General features: G+C 47.1%; 1 protein-coding gene and 1 long non-coding RNA gene across 11 annotated transcripts in view; one reads left to right on the forward strand and one right to left on the reverse strand.

Moving 5' to 3' along the window:
- Positions 1 to 1,130: 1,130 nt before the first annotated feature.
- Positions 1,131 to 14,269, reverse strand: Gm5914 (predicted gene 5914). Of its 2 annotated transcripts, none has more exons than NR_151742.1 (2): positions 14,075 to 14,269; positions 1,131 to 1,270 (listed from the first exon to the last, which is right to left on the reverse strand). It is a non-coding gene; the product is annotated as a predicted gene 5914 (long non-coding RNA). The 2 variants fall into 2 exon arrangements; NR_151743.1 differs by having other exon boundaries at positions 13,911 to 14,145.
- Ctcf (CCCTC-binding factor) overlaps positions 13,269 to 15,186 on the forward strand; it is a 46,449-nt gene continuing 44,531 nt past the window's right edge. For 4 of the 9 annotated variants that reach the window (XM_030243280.1, XM_006530646.4, XM_030243282.1 and 1 more), the window contains exon 1: positions 13,269 to 13,515. The gene's annotated coding sequence lies outside the window, so the exon portion shown is untranslated. Of the gene's footprint in view, positions 13,516 to 13,580; positions 14,375 to 15,186 lie in introns of those variants that run through there. The other 5 variants (NM_181322.3, NM_001358924.1, XM_030243283.1 and 2 more) reach the window with 4 other exon arrangements.

Below are 15,186 nucleotides of genomic sequence, written 5' to 3' on the forward strand. Positions count from 1 at the left end.
GAGGTGGGGGTGGGGTGACCCAGATCCCTGGGGAGCCTTACCCCAGTGCTTTAGAACTGCTGTGAAGAGGTTTGTGCCTGTGCCCTCACCACCTGCTGGGGAGGCCATGCTGAGCAAAAGAAACAGCAACAGGAAACACCTGTGAGTGGCTGCTGGCGGTTCACTATGGTCTGTGGGGGTAGGGCCGGCAGACAGCACTTAAATACCGGCATAGCAGGGCAGGGTAGGGCAGTTCAGCTTTTGGATGGTCAGCTGGAGTGAAATGGGATAGATAAAACAATTAGGTGACAGACCACACCAATGCCGCCTATAGCTAGTCAGTTCTGAGGCAGTCTCAGAACCATCTGCAGGCCTGAAGCCACAGAATCGGCCCACTGGTGGGTCAGGAATGCTCAGAGTGTTGGAAAAGTGGAGTCAAACCCTGGCTGAGCAGGTCTTAGGAAAGTGAAGGCAGTGACTGGACCAGAACAACATCGTAGGACAGTGCCTGGCAAGAAATATAGGATGGGGAAATGAGCTCAATTCTGGCTGTCACCGAAAATCTTGCTCTTCAAAACAGAAAGATCAAGACCCCTCTCTCTGTCTTCTACAAGGAGGGTCCTAAGGCCAGAGCTTGGGCTTTCTGTCCCAGCTGAGAAATGTTGAGACCAGGGTGGATAGGAGCTAGAATTTGAGCACAGCCAGGTGAGGATCTATCAGGGTCAGGGGGATCCTCAGGCCTTTGTCCTTCAAGACTTCCCGGACTTGGTGCAGGACAACCAACCACTTGACCTCTCCTCAGCTCATGACCTGAAGTCCAGCTGGCTGGTCTCTTAGCCCAAGTGTAGGTCTTGTCTGTCAGATTGTGGAAGGCATACAAAGGGCTCAGCTAGCTGCCCCGGAACCCTTTTACTTCTTAGGCTGCTGGAGAGACATTTGTTCTTTCTGCTCACATTCAGGACCGCTGCCCCAGGAAGCGGTAGATTTACGATGCTATCAGGAGTCATGGGTATTAAAGGTCTCTATAACATGAGTCTCATTATTTAAGGCCACCTAGGTCATTACCATGTCCTGGCTATCATCTTCAGAATTCTGCATGGAGGAAATTGACATGTGCACACTGGAAAAAAAGAAGAAGAAGAAGAAGAGGCTGAGGTGGTCAGGATACAGTTTATTGTGTTTATTGTGTTGGTGGCTGCAGGGTTTCCTTCCATCCCCCCCTTTCCTCTTGCCCTCTTCCAACCCGATCTTTGCTTCTTGTTTCACACTCTTCTTTCTCATGAATTCAAAGCTGCATGACCAAAAAGAAGAAAAAGCATGTTTATGCAGGCAAGGAAGCAGATGGGCTGGCACATGGGAAGAGGACTGCTTCTTTGTCTCCCCCACAGAGCGGGGGTGCCTTCCTTGTACGATCCTGAGTCTGGTATGTGGGCACAACTTGCTGAGTACCAGCACATGAGATGTTCTCTGCTTTCTCTCCATCCCCTCAGAAAGCAGTGTACTATGCAGAATGCCCATCCCCAAGGCTCCTGGGGGACTGGAGAGGCAGCTCAGCAGTAAAGAGCACTTACTGTTCTTGCAGAGGGACTGGGTTCAGTTCCCAATATCACAACTATCTCTAGGCACTTACATACATGCAGCCAAAATGCTCATACACACAAGTCTAAGAAAGAAAAAAAGAAAGAGAGAGAGAGAGAGAGAGAGAGAGAGAGAGAGAAAGACAGACAGACAGACAGGCAGGCAGGCAGGCAGGCAGGCAGGCTGGCTCTGGGCATGGATGCTGGCTGGGCTGAGCTTTTCTGGATGTGGGTAATATGAGAAGGTGAGACTGGAAAGACTCCACCTCCTCTTCTGAAAGTTAAGGAAGCACAAAGTATCATTTAGAAAATCAGGCAGTCAGTGGCCTGCAGTGACAGCCATAGTCTAAAGTTGATGCTAACATTCAAGGACCAGCTGCCTCTGAATGTATGCTACATTCCAGGCATATGGACATACGGTAAACACTGACTTTTATGTTACATTCCAGGCATATGGACATACAGCACACGCTGACTTAGGATAGCTGATTAAGCAGCTGCTTTGCTATAGCTAATAACAATCTATGTTCCTAGTTCACTTCTCTGACCTTTTCGTCCTCCTCAGGCACCCCTTAAATGTCACTCCACAGAGTTCTACTCTTGAAACACGTGACTCCATGTATATGCTGAGGCTAATGTCAGTGACTCAGTTTTTTGTTTTTGGGGTTTTTTTTGGTTTTTCGAGACAGGGTTTCTCTGTATAGCCCTGACTGTCCTGGAACTCACACTGTAGACCAGGCTGGCCTTGAACTCAGAAATCTGCCTGTCTCTGCCTCCCAAGTGCTGGGATTAAAGGCATGCGCCACCACTGCCCGGCAGTGACTCAGTTTTTACTTCACTTCTCTGACTCCAACTACAGACTGGATGTCTCCTTTTGAGCAGCCAAAGCATTTCAAATTCAACAGCCCAAAGCCTACTTTGCACTACTTGGATCTATCTATTCTCCACGATGCACAAAGATTTCTAAAACTCATGTCTACCACTACAAGCCTTCTTTCCTTTAGGGAGAAAAGCCCAGCCCACTTACCCTGGCTCACGAGCCCTTTGTGTCTGTCTATTCCAGTCTGGATCCTCATTTCCACTGGAACTACTTGCTCTGCCCTGGAGCTTCACTGAGCTATCTTGCAGGGCTTGTCTACACCTGAGGCTGGAATCACTCCTCCTGTGGTCTATTATTTTCACCCTTACATAGCCTTGCTCAAGCCAACCCCCTAAAAACCTTCAACTTAGACATACTTTTCTTTAGGCGTTGTAACTTCACTGGGTTATATCAGCAAATGCTTGTAATAAAAGGATTGCTGTGATTCAAAACCAGCCTGGGCAACACTGTGATCTTGGGGCCTGTTTGGCCTATACTGCCACTCTATTGTATTAATCACAGCTCACTGCAATTGCTTATTTCCTTTGTAACCTCTGGTGTATGCATAATTATCTCTGGTGTATGCATAATTACCCTGATGAGTCTACTAAGCAGCTGGCACCACACAAGTCTGAGGATGACCAATAGAGTCTTTTACTCTTTTCATTTTGTCCTAGAAATTGCGTTGTAGATTAGACTGGCCTTGAACTCATAGAGATCCACCTACCTGTGCCTCCTGAGTGCTGTGGATTGAACCTAGGGTTTGCTAGCCAAGTGCTCTACCCCTGAGCTCTCACTTCCCACCCAACCTCCTTCTTAAACAATGCTTTATTTGCAACTCACATACTATGTGGTTCAACCACTTAAAGTGTACAGTCTCCTAGACATGGTGATAAAGCTTATAATCACAGCACTTAAGAGGCTAGGGCAGGAGGATCAGGAGTTCAAAGACATCCTCAGCTACACAGTAAGTTTAAGGTCAACACAGACTACTTGAGATTCTGTTCCAGAATATTTTTTAAGGTTTATTTATTTATTTTATATGAGTACATTGTTGCTATCTTCAGACACACCTGAGGAGGGCATCAGATTCCATTAGAGATGGTTGTGAGCCATCATGTGGGTTCTGGGAATTGAACTCAAGACCTCTGGAAGAGCAGTCAGTGCTCTTGACCACTGAACCATCTCTCTAGCCCCACAAAACAATTTTTTAGCTGGGTCTGGTGCATGCACCATTAATCTTAGCACTTGTGAGGCAGAAGCAGGCAGATCTCTGAGTTCTCAGGACAGCCTGGTCTATAGAAGTGAGTTCTAGGACAGTCAGCTACATAGTGAGACCCTGTCTCAAACAAAATAAAAGAAGCCACCAAATTTTTAAAATTAAACAATAAAGCCTACAACTCAGTTATGCCTGATACTACAAGGGTCTAATGTCAGCTACTTGGGGGCCTGAGGCAGAAGCACTGCAAATTCCAAGACTGCTTGGGCTATAAAGTGAGCTCAAGGGGGCCATCTTGGGTAACTTAGCAAGAACAAATCTCAAAATAAAGTTAAAAAAAAGAGAGAGTGGGCAGACTCGGAATGTAGCTTATTGGTAGAGTGTTTGCCTAGCACAAACAAAACCCTCGGTTCAATCCCCAGTATTGTAATAAAGCATCTAACCTAATGGCTTTGGATAAATTCAGTTTTGTAACAAATGGCCAAACTTTTACAATATTTTTATCTACCCACAAAAGAATGTTTCTCCCCTTTAGCTATTATCCCACCAGCCCCTGCATAGGCCTAGACATTTAGAAATCTATTTTCTGCCCCTACAGATTTGCTTATCCTGTATATTTTTTCACAAATGGAATCAGACCAACTTACCTGGTTCTAAGAGATATCCGACAATTCAGCGAGTCTGCCACAGAGCCTAGCAATTACTCTCTGATCAGCCTGCATTTCCTTGTTTTTGTTGGTTTGTTTCAAGCAAGCCTTCATTATATTATATAGCCCAAGTTGACCTTGAAGCTGCCATCTTCCAGCTTCCACTTCCTGAATGCTGGAACTATAGGTATGTGCTATGGTGCCTAGCTATGTATCCCCTTTACCTCTGGTACCTAAAGCCAGAGACACAGAAGGTTGTCAAGAAATGTCTTTGAGACTCTTGGGATTACTTAGTGGGTAAAGGCATGAGATGTACAAGCTTGGCAACACGAGTTGGATCCCTGTAGACCACATGGTGGGAAGAAAGAACCTGCTCCTTCCAGTTACCCTTGACCCCCCCCATTGTTTTGCACAGGCACAGGCATATATGTAACTAAAATAAATATAAGCTATACATATCACACACACACAACATATACACACATTTTTTTTTTTAAAAGAAATGTCTTACAAGGCCAGGAGAGGTAACTCATACCTGCAATCCTAGCACTTGGGAGACGGAGGCAGAAGGATTTCATATGAGTTCCAGGCCAGATTGTGGAATTCAGTTTCTAAACACAATAACAGAAATGTCTTTGGACATATATTCCTTTTTTTTAAAAAGATTTATTTATTAATATATGTAAGTACACTGTAGCTGTCTTCAGACACTCCAGAAGAGGATCTTGTTGTGGATGGTTGTGAGCCACCATGTGGTTGCTGGGATTTGAACTCTGGACCTTCGGAAGAGCAGTTGGGTGGTGCTCTTACCCACTGAGCCATCTCACCAGCCCTGGACATATATTCCTACAAGCTCTGGGCTTCGTATATTCAATTTCCCAATTTATGTTTACACTTATCTAGAATGCAACATCTAACATTTTGAGGATGAAAGTACCACAGGTTTAGTGGAGAAAAGCCTGAAAATTCAGCACATCACCTGTCTCCTTCAGCATTATCTGTCTAGGGCATGAAGTTGGCACATCATAGCCTCAAATATCTCTGCTGTCTGCCAAGGTTGCATGATATTTTCATCATTAAAGCCCTTTCTATATGGCTCAGAGGTTAAAAGTACTTCTGCTCATGTCTGATGAGTCTTGACGACAGCTTTTCCTTTTAGGTGAAGCAGTAGTTACTGTTCAGCTAGCTTTCAGGTCAGAAATCTTTTTGTCCCTTCTAAACAAATCACATGGAATTAGGAGTGTGGGGGTTCAGTGCTTACCAGGCACAAGGTACTGGGCTTAGTTCTTGGCAGAGGTATCTCCTCCCTTCTCTTTACTAGGCAGCTTTGGAGGCAAAGCATCCTCTCTAGAGGGCTGCTACAGAAGCAGAAATGCTGAGCACCTAGCCACAGTGCACAACTGTAACCCTAGCACTCAGCAGGCTGGAGGAGAAGGATAATTTGAGCCTAGGACTTCAAAATCAGGTGGGATGTGGAGACAAAGAAAGAAAGGAGGGGCTGGGCATGGTGGTGCATGCCTTTAATCCCAGCACTTGGGAGGCAGAGGCAGGTGGATTTCTGAGTTCAAGACCAGCCTGGTCTACAAAGTGATTTCCAGGACAGCCAGGGCTATACAGAGAATACAGAGAAACCCTGACTCGGGGAAAAAAAAAAAAAGAAAAAGAAAAAAAAAAAAGGAGGGGATGTGGAAAGGGAAGGCAGAGGAGGGATAGTGTCTGAAATTAGGCCTGCTGGCAGAGGCCTATAATCTTAGCTACTCCAAAGCCTGAAAAGTTTAAGGCCAGCCTGGGTTAGAGAGTGAATTTAAGGCCAGCAACTTAGTAAAATCCTGACTTCAAATAAAAAACAAAAGAGAGTCAGAGATATAGCTCAACGGTAAAGCACCTGCCTAATGTGCTCAAGGGCACAGGTTAAACCCAAATGTACAAAGGGAAGAGAAATAAGAAAAGGAAAAGATGATGAAAGAAATGTTATCAGAGGTCTAATGGAGGAGGGAGGAACCCAGAGCAGCCAGAACAAGAACACCGAGAAAAGTGTGGTGAAGCACATGTGTTTCGTTCTGGTTTTGAATAAGTAACTTCTTTCTTTTTTCTTTTCTGTTTCTTTTGAAACAAGACCTCCAGCCTGTTCTGGAACTCACAGTATTGACCAGAATGGTCTCAAACTCACAATCCTCCTGCCTGAGCCTCCCGAGTACTGGCATTACAGGTATAAAGCACTATACCTAGTTCATCTCAATTTAAGATAAAACTAGGTTAAGCATGGTGGGGTACACCTGAAGTCCCAGAACGTTTGGAAAGGCAGTCGCTAAGGTGTTTTGTAAGCAGATGTGATGCATTACAGAAAGCTAAACAATCAATGCTTGAAAAATGCAGAAGAGAGCAAAAACCAGAATTAACCTACTTCCCAAGCATGGGTTTTGGGTACTTGAAAGGGCGACCATTTCAACTGAGGGATAAAGGAACAGGGGTCCAAAGAAAGAAGACATTGACAAGGGAAGACACTGCTGGGGTCTGGGCAGGAGATGATGCTGATGCTGATGATGCTGGGGTCTGGGCAGGAGATGATGCTGATGCTGATGATGCTGGGGTCTGGGCAGGAGATGATGCTGATAAGGGAAGACATTGTTGAGGAGGTATCATTGTTCAGGCAGGAGATGATGTCTTTACAGTTGATGCACATGGACACTGAGAGGGATCCAAATGCTTTATGAGGTTCAGCTTCACATCTGCTGGGCTGACCCACTGCCCTCAAACACAATTTATATACCTTTATGTCCTTATGCCTTTAGATGCTCTTTACCTTACAAGCTGTTGTTCACCTATTAATACCTTTGCAGCCTTTCACATCCAGCTGAAGTGAGATGCTACGAGAATGATTCTTTTTTTTTTAACTCTTTTTTTTTTTTTTTTTTTTTTACTGTGAATCCATTTCTTCCCTTTTTAAAGTTTTCTTTGTGTGTGTGTGTCTATGTATGGGTGTCTGTAGCTACCATATACATTCCTGGTGCCCTCATAGGCCAGAAAAGGGTGTCAGATACCCTGGCACTGGAGTTACAGACAGTTGCAATCTGCCATGTGGGTTCTGGGAACCAACCCAGGTCCTCTGAATGAACAGCAGGTGCTCTTAACTGCTGAGCCATCTCTCCAGACCCAGTTGTTGCATCTTTTACATTTAAACTTTTTGTTTTGTTTTGTTTTTTGTTTTTCGAGACAGGGTCTCTCTGTGTAGCCCTGGCTGTCCTGGAACTAACTCACTTTGTAGACCAGGCTGGCCTCGAACTCAGAAATCCGCCTGCCTCTGCCTCCCAAGTGCTGGGATTAAAGGCATGCACCACCATGCCTGGCTGACAAGCACTTCTTGAATCCAGTGCTCAAAACAGGGAGCTGCAAGGGAATGGGTATTCAATAAAGATGTGCTTGACTGGAGCTGAAGGCATAGTTCAGAGGCCCCATGCTGTTCTAGCATCCTAGTGTGCCCAAGGAGAGGGAGCAAGGGAGGGGGGAGAAGGGGAGAGGGAATATGAGAGAATCTAATAAACTAGATGGATCATGTTATATCCCATACATGTTCTCAATAGATACAAAGACAACAGAAAATTCACATGTATCCTTAGGCCTAATACTAGTGGTTCTCTAGATCTGTGTGTCCTCTGGGGGGGAGGTCAAAAGGTCCTTTCCCAGGGATCACCCAAGACCACTGGAAAAAACATTTACATTACAGTTCACAGCAGCAGGAAAGTTACAGTCACCAAGTAGCAACAAAAAAATATTTTATGGTTAGGGGTCACCACAAGTGGAACTGTATTAAAGGGTGTGAGAACTCGGAAGGTTGACAATCACTGTCTTATACCAAAGTAAAGCCTTTTGTCTATTGTTAACACATTGCCCTTTCATCTGGTGATTTTCTGGCATAAACTTCCCCCTCCTCCTTCTTAAGACAAGGTCTTGCTATACAGCTCAGATTGGCTTCCAATTCATGATTCTTCTGCCTCAACCTCTCAAATGCTGGGATTACAGGTGTGTACCACCACACTTGGCTACAACACCAACTTTATTTTTTTGGTGTCACTACAGATCCACCTGAAATCCTCACACAAGTTAGATAAATTATTCTACCATGGAGTTACAATGACACCCCTTTCGTCATCATGGACACCATTTGACAGATTGGCATTTTGCTTATCTGTCATGTTCAGGTGCCCAACCCTTAAGAATTTGAAATTATTCTTAGGAATCTGCTCCCACCAAAGAGGCTGAGGGACAGGTTCTAAAATATGGTGACATCACTAAAACCATATACTAAACTGGGCAGCTATCTGCTAAAAGGTTCTGACCAATCTCCATGGACTACAAACCTAGGTGAAAGTCCTTGGGAAGGACTCTTGTGGTGGCTATTCCTGGTTGTCAACTTGACTATATCTGGAATGAACTACAATCCAGAATTGGAGGGTACTCTTGTGATCCAGATCTTGAGGCCAGAAGACACAAGTTTCTGACCTGGATCTTGACATGGAGATCTTGAGGCATAGTGGACATGAAAAGCTTAGGCCCAGGCAAGGTCGTACACGCCTTTAATCTCAGGAGACTGAGGCAACTGAGTTCAAGGATTGCATGGAACAAAACAAGTCCCAGATCCAGACTTGGTGGTACACACCTTCTGCTGGAGGCCTCTATCGGGTCACTGGAAGAAGGAAGATTACCTCTTCTTTGCCTGCTTACACTTACTTGCCAGCACATCTGTTGAACTTACTTCTACAGAAGTCTAGCTTAAACAACTAGCTTCGTGGAACTGAGCAACTACTAGATTCTTGGAGTTCCTACCCTCAGCTGCCCATTGGTGGGTTAACTGGACTACAGACTCTAAGTCATCACAATAAATTCCCCCTTCCTTACATTTACAAAAAAAAAAAAAAAAAAAAAGGGTATATGTGTGTGTAGGGGATAATGGTGAAATGACTCACCAGGTAAGAGTGCTTGCTTGTATAATTTCTTTTAAAGTAAGGGGGCAGCCGGGCGTCGTGGCACACGCCTTTAATCCCAGCACTCGGGAGGCAGAGGCAGAGGCAGGCGGATTTCTGAGTTTGAGGCCAGCCTGGTCTACAAAGTGAGTTCTAGGACAGCCAGGGCTATACAGAGAAACCCTGTCTCGAAAAACAAAACAAAAAACAAAACAAAACAAAACAAAAAGTAAGGGGGCATCCTTATAATTCTTCCTAAATGACAACCTAACGATACTAAACATATATATTTTTTCTAGTCTATATCACATTCTAGAATATTCTAAAACTATCCTTTACAAGTCAGGAATGGTGGCTCATGCCTGTAATCCCAGAAGGAAATATATGAGGGATGACTATAAATTCAAATTGAGGCCACATTGGGCTAAAAAGTGGGTAAAAGGCCAGCCAGGGTTATATAGCAAGACCCTATCACAAAACAAAACAAAATACCCCCAAACCCCAATTATTCATAAAAATAAAACACAGGGGCTGGCAAGATGGCTTAGCTGGTAAAGGTATTTGCCACCAAACCTGATAACTTAAGTTCCATCCTCAGGACCTACAAGGTAAAAAGAATTTACTTCTGCAAGTTGTCCTTTGACCTCCACACATAAGCATGCTTACTCCCAATTAATAAATACATAAATAATACCCAGTTTTCTTTATCATTTTTTTGCATAGGATGATTGTGGTTAGTACTTCAGGAAACAAATCTGCTTTTTTTTTTGTAGCTGTCTTCAGATACACCAAAAGAGGGCATCAGATCCCATTACAGATGGTTGTGAGCCACCATGTAGTTGCTGGGAATTGAACTCAGGACCTTTGGAAAAACAGTGCTCTTAACCACTGAGCCATCTCTCCAGTCCAACAAATCTGCTCTTATTTTTCGGTTCTGAGGATTAAATCCAGGGCGTCAAACATGTGAGGCAGTCTGCTACTGAGCTGTACTCCTTAGACTCTACTCTTATTATCCTGTCCCCATCATGTGTGTCTTCCCTCTCAGCCTGTCTCTTTCTAGCTTGAAACGGCTTGTTCTTTGGTTTGGCTTTCCTTTAAGACATCAGGATTTCCTATAGGAAAGAAAACATCCTTTAGTTCTTTCCTATGTGTTTTCAGCATTTTCTCAGCTGATAGAACAGCACAGAGGTTTTTTTGTTTTCCAGAAAGCAGTCCTAAGGTTACTTGGACCCTATTCCTGGCTTCTGATACCTCAGAGGTCATACATAGTAACTACAGCTGAAGTGTTTTTATTTTTTTTCTCCCTTCTTTCCAAAGACAATGCCTTTATTTGCCCACACATCAGCTATTATTGTAAATTACTTTCAAGGTGATCTGAGGTAAAGTTTCAAATATTTCACACATTTAAAAAACAGTATTTAATATACAGCAAGTAACTAGGGCTAAGAGTGAAAAACTTGGTGTCCAGATATTGAGAAACCAAACTATCCCTTTTTTCATGTCTGTATTTCAAGAAGCTGAATGCAGACCAGAAAAGTGGCTTGATGGTTAGTAGCACTGGCTGCTCTTCCAGAGGACCTAGGGTTAGCATCCACATGGTGGATTATCACATTCTGTTAACTCCAGTTCCAAGGGATGTACCTCCCCTCTTCTGGCCTCCATGGGCACTGCATACACGTGGTACACAGACACACATATGTAGGCAAAACACTCTATAGATAAAAAACACACATACTTTAAAAGCTGAATGCTACTGGAGAAAAAACACAGACTGGGTCATCTGGTTTAACTTTACACTAATGATCACAAGCCTTAAATGGGCACCCTATCCCAGCAGGGCTGTCCTACTAACTCAGGTTTCTTCCCTCCTACATTTGCACACCCCTGCATACCCCTTCACCTCGTTACCCTTATAATCAATGGGGCCTTCCTTTCCAAGGCCATTTCTCCTGGTTCTCATACATCCTCCCGCCAATTTCAGTCTTTTAAGGTCAAGCAAGCTTCCCTTTCCCTGCATCACTTCTGATAGTTCATAAAAATGCTTGGGAATAATAGCATCCTTTTTTTTTTTTTTTTTTTTTTTTTTTTTTTGAGACAGGGTTTCTCTGTATATCCTTGGCTGTCCTCGAACTCATGCTGTAGACCAGGCTGGCCTCGAACTCAGAAATCCTCCTGCCTCTGCCTCCCAAGTGCTGAGATTAAAGGCATGTGCCACCATTGTCTGGCAATATCATCTCTTTTAGTTAGGTTGTGTGTGTGTGTGTGTGTGTGTGTGTGTGTGTGTGTGTGTGTGTGACGGGTTTCTCTGTGTAGCACTGGCTATAAGTAACTCTGTAGAACAGGCTGGCTTTAAACTCAAAGTGATCTGGCTGCCTCTATCTCCCAAGTGTTAGGATTAAATGTGTAAGCCATCACCACTTGACCCCCTCTACCACCTTTTAAAACATCCCCAGAGTTGAGATGATGCTCAAGGGCAGAGACCATGGCTTTGGGTTGGATTCATACCGCCCAAAGGGAGACAGAACAAAACTCCCCCCTGACCTCACATCCTTCTGCACCTATTCCCCAATGTCTGCTCTACCCACAGCAGAACTCAGGCTGCCTTCATGCACTGTCTCTATTTCCTTACTCTCCTGTTTACTTTTTAACCCATTCTACTCAGGTTAACCTCTTCAGTTAATCCATATGAGTCAAGCTAAAGTCACCATGATCTTTCCCAGCTATCTCCAAGGTAATAAACTCAATAGCTAAGCCTCTGGCTGAACTGTACCGGAACTCTCAGCATCTGAAAACCAGAAACCTCTCTTCCTGCCTCAAACTTACTTCTGGTCTTGGATTCTACAATCCAACAGTCTAGACTTGTCTTTCTGTTTACTTCCTTGTCTATTATCCTCTTTCTAATCTTGGACTTTCTCTTCTATCTTTCCTCTAAGTCCAGTCATGGAGGGAAGCTCCACAACAGTGGGTGAATGGACTCAAGATGTTTAAACACATTTGCCTTAGTTACTGACATCTGAACAGTGGGATCTTACATGCTTCTAACTTTCCGATTCTTTTGGGGGGAATAAACAATATCTATTGATAATGGACCAGCATACCCACAACACAGCCCAGATGTATATGAATAGGGCAGAAGCTTGCTGCCAGGTGCATTTGTTATCCAAACAGCTAAAGCAAGAGAACTGGGACTACAATCCCGAGTCACATTCCAAGGCTATGGGGGGCGGGGAGAGAAGATGATTAGAACACCTGCCAATAGGGTCTTCCCGGGAAAGGGAAGGGATTAAGTACCACCGACTGGGAACCGAAATAAAAAGAACAGTCTTAAAAACTTAGACGTTCACGGTGCCAAATACAGCTAAACACGACTGCTGTGGTGTGGTCTGCTATATCTCCGGACTGAGGTGACTCTGTCCCGATTCTCTTAATTTCACATTCGGTTTTCTAAGGCCCTTTTCTTGGGAGGAAGACTACTAAGATCCCCGGGCGAAGCCCCTAGCAGTCGATCTTGAGCACTGGGCAAGTGTCGGAGAAGTGAGAGAGTGCGGGAACTCACTGCATTTGACTCGGCGGCGGGACAGGGTGCAGAGCTAACCCCGGGTGGGAGGAGACCGGGCAGGGTAGAACCCTGGCGCTTCCTCAACCCCCACGGCCCCAGCCCCGCGCGCTTACTTCAGCTCCCCGTCGTCCTCCCGCCCTTCGCAGCTTGGAGGGAAAATGAGCGAGCTAAGGAAATCAGGGCAACTAGGCGGAGACCCGATCGCCCAGAAGCCGCCAGCCTCCGCCCAGGGAAGCCCCACCCCAATGGGAACCAGGCCGCCTCCGCGCCGCCGGCAGAGCCCACGCGCGACCCGGCGAGGGCGCGGGAGGGCGCGTGCGGCGTGACGCCGCGCCTCGCGGCGCATCCCCGTGACGCCATCGCGCCGGCTTTTGAAAGTTGGCGCCCGGGGCCGCCTCCCATGCTGCCCTGCGCCAACCCCTCCCCTCACCTTTCCTCCCCCGCCCTCGTCGCCGCCGGCCGGCCCCCCCCACCCGACTCTTCCCTTATCAGCACCCGCGGCCCCGGCAGCGCCGACGCAGGCGCACTGCACCGCGCCGCCGCCATTTTGTGTCCGAGCCTGTGGAGCGATTAAACCGTGCGCGGAGCTGCTTCTTTGGCGGCAGCGGCGACCAGCAGCAGCCGGTGCGGGCGCGCGGAGCCGGCCGGGGACGCCAGGTGGCCGGAGCGGTGGAGCGGCGGCGGAGCGGGCGCCGCGGGGGGTGTGGCGCGAAGGTAAAGGGGGCCCGGGGTGGAGGAGGTTTCGCGGGCCGCCTCTAGGTGTCACGATGGGGCCGCTCCGGTCGGCGCTGGCTGCAGCCCGGCGCCAGCGCCAGCGCCGCCGCCGGGGGGTGTTTGTCTCCCTCTACCGTCCCTGCTGCGGCGCGGCCGCCGCCATTGCCCGGCGCCGCCGCCAGGGCCTGGCCAACCCCCTCCACGCCCGCCCGCCCGCCCGCTAAGCTTCCCTCCTCCCAACATGGTAGGCCTCTGGCGGCGGTGGCGACAGAGGCCTGCGCGCTCGGCGACTCCATTTTCCTTCCTTTGTCTCTACCCTCGAGGCCGGCTTTTGGCCCGGCTGATCTTCGGGCCACGGCCCGCCCTCTGCCCCTCCCGCGACGGATACCCCTTACCGAGTCTGGACCCTCTGAGGCTCGGTTGCCGCCGCTTGCTTCGCCTAGGGGTTCTGAACCCTCGGCCGGCCGCTTAGCCAGGTCCCGGAACCGTGTGGGTGTCGGGTCCCGACCGACGCGCCTCAGACTCCCCATCTTCAAGTCCAGCCGGTCCCGGAACCTACCCGATCTCCCTGCGTTGCTTCTCCAGCAGCTGGGGTGCTCTCTAGTCTCTCGTAGTCCGATCGTCCCCGCTGCCGGTCTCCGTCGCCGCCGAGTGTCGCAGGCGGCGCTGCTGTGGCTGCGAGCAGAGGGGACCCCTGAGCTGCCGAGAGCTCCCTCTGCAAGGCTGGCTGAGCTGCTCGCGCCTCGACGCCGCCCGAGCGGGCGGGGGAACGCGCGCTCGCCGCCCCCGCCGGGCCCCGCTGCGCCCCCAAACTCACGCCAGGGCATCGCGCGGGACCCGACCGGTGCGGCCCCCAATGGTGCGCGGAAAAAGACACGAATTCCTGCACCAAAGTAGTTTTTCTCCAGCTGTATTCGCACTCTTTCAGCCCCTTGAAACGATAGCAGTCAGACTTGGTGCGCTCAGAAATCTCAAAAGGGACTGAAACTTAATTTCACTCTCATCTCAAGTGATGTGATAAACTCATAAATTCGGGAGCATGGGCTGGTTGCGATGGTACAGGCGACGCTGGAGTTTGCCTCCTATTTAAAATGTCCTGACGCTAACTTTGCACTCCACTTAGGACCTGATGCTCTAGGGCTAGGCTAAGACAGTTCAGCCCCTCTCTAGAGATCGTGCAAACCGATCTAATGCGCCAATAGGGTAGAATGAACTTATTCATGACTGGACTGGTAATTTGACTGTTGGATGAAATGTGAGGGTTGATGTTGTAATTGGATCCTGGGTCACTTGCAGCAGATGGTTTATAAATTTCTGTGCCTAATGTAACTACTCTTTAGTATCTGACTTCCTGTATTGAGTTTAGCATTAAGTAAACATTAGCAAAGAGACTTAATACTTTTTTGGAGTTTAGATCAACTAAGAAAGCTAAAATTCCAAGGCATCCATAGGCAGGAAAAGAAATTAAACAGGGTATTTATCCTGGCATTAAGTCTTTTGCATTTAAAAGCTTCCTTTGATAAACTGCTGGAGTAACCTTTTCGTACCCACTCTAACACGGATTTTCTTTTTTTTTTTTTGGTTTTTCGAGACAGGGTTTCTCTGTATAGCCCTGGCTGCCTTGGAGCTCACTTTGTAGACCAGGCTGGCCTCGAACTCAGAATCCGCCTG

Source organism: Mus musculus, chromosome 8, assembly GCF_000001635.26.
Source record: "Mus musculus strain C57BL/6J chromosome 8, GRCm38.p6 C57BL/6J".
Taxonomy (NCBI): Eukaryota; Metazoa; Chordata; class Mammalia; order Rodentia; family Muridae; genus Mus; species Mus musculus.